Source organism: Zingiber officinale, chromosome 1A, assembly GCF_018446385.1.
Source record: "Zingiber officinale cultivar Zhangliang chromosome 1A, Zo_v1.1, whole genome shotgun sequence".
NCBI lineage: Eukaryota > Viridiplantae > Streptophyta > Magnoliopsida > Zingiberales > Zingiberaceae > Zingiber > Zingiber officinale.
The window spans coordinates 44376466-44377954 of record NC_055987.1 but is presented as its reverse complement, the minus strand read 5'-3'; the positions used below and the strand labels follow the sequence as shown (position 1 = coordinate 44377954).

Here is a 1489-nt window from a genome sequence, read left to right as displayed (position 1 = left end):
TTCATGATCCAATCTAGACTCCCAAGTAAAATCCACTTGAGATCCATTTGTAAAATACCGGAAAATAGAGAATAATAATAAGGGAATTTTTCGGAATTTTTGGAAATTTTTCAGGAATTTTTCGGAGCTCGTATGGGCGAGTTAATGGGGACAAAAACGGGGCCCGGAAAAGCCTGTTTAGGCTACCCTATTTAAGTGAGGAAATGTTTATATTTCCTTTTCTTTTTATAATTCTTTTTCTTTTATATTTGTCGCCGTTTACAGCAGAGCCGCGCACCTTTTTTTTTTCCCTTTTCCTCTCACGCCCGAAATCTTCCTTGTGAGATCCTTTGCCCTAATCGCTCGGCGGCGATTTCTTCTTCCTCCTCTCCTCTGCCGACGCCGGCGACCATCCTCTTCCCTAGTTTCTGCCGTCGACGACGAGAGCCACCGCCGACCCTCTGACACCCGGCCTTCTCCACTTCGCCTCTTCTCTGCCGCCGACCTTCCTCCGCGCTACTGCCGAGCCCCGATCTCCTCTGTGCCCTAGCATCTCCGCCGACGCCAGCCACTCGAGTAGCGCTGGCCACCCCCGATTCCGGCAACCGAGTACACTGTTGGGGTTCTTCAGTGCTGTAGCACTGCCTCCGACCATATCTTTTCTCTGGTTTCTGGCGATCAAGAAGGTAAAGGTTAATTAGTTAAAGTTTGGGATCTAGTTGTTTACTATGGTTGTATTCCTGATCTTCTTCCGTTTTGTTAAGTAGGGTTTCAGTGAGTGAGGAGGTTTGCCAGCATCTACTTCTTCCGGCAGCAATCCACTTTGACTGTGGGTTGAGGTAAGTGTTATCCCTAGTTGCTGAAATAGGGGATGGGTAATGGATTTCTAATTTTTGGGCATTTAACCATGATTGGACAGCGGTATCACAGCGTATACCTCCGACCTTGATCAACTGAGGAATCCCTATTTCTTGGTGAGTTTTTGTGTTCACTTTGATGGTTGAATAATTAGGGATATTGACTTCAATGTAGGAGCCATTGCTATGAGTGTGTTGATCATTTTGTCGATGATTGACAGATAGGTTAATAACTAATGTTAACCTAGGTATATGTGTTGAATTAAGGAATGGATATGAGTATTAAATAGTTTTGGAGATTTTTATTTAGCTATATAGCTAAATACATTGTCTGTTTGATATCACAGGATTGTGACTCGAGACGGTGTCTCGACGAGGGATCTGTTTCGGATACGATCTTTTCTATTTTCGGAGGCGGGTACTTTTGACTTATTGTCTTTGATATGCTTAGTAATTAAATTAACAAGATACATTAATTGTGTTTCTTACTTGTTTCGGTTAATCACTGCCCAATACATGCTACCTGTTGATTGATTGTTTGTTTACATCTTGTATGGATATGTACCTGATTCCACATGCTCATGGGTAGCGATATAACCATATTTTACCATGTCAGGACCTAGGTTTGATACCTTATATGATCAGATACCTTG

At 42.8% G+C, this 1489-nt stretch overlaps 1 long non-coding RNA gene across 1 annotated transcript; it reads left to right on the top strand.

Moving 5' to 3' along the window:
* The first annotated feature begins 474 nt into the window (after nucleotides 1-474).
* Nucleotides 475-911, top strand: LOC122002745. The gene is made up of 3 exons (XR_006117716.1): nucleotides 475-665; nucleotides 747-818; nucleotides 899-911. It is a non-coding gene; the product is annotated as an uncharacterized LOC122002745 (long non-coding RNA).
* Nucleotides 912-1489: the final 578 nt, after the last annotated feature.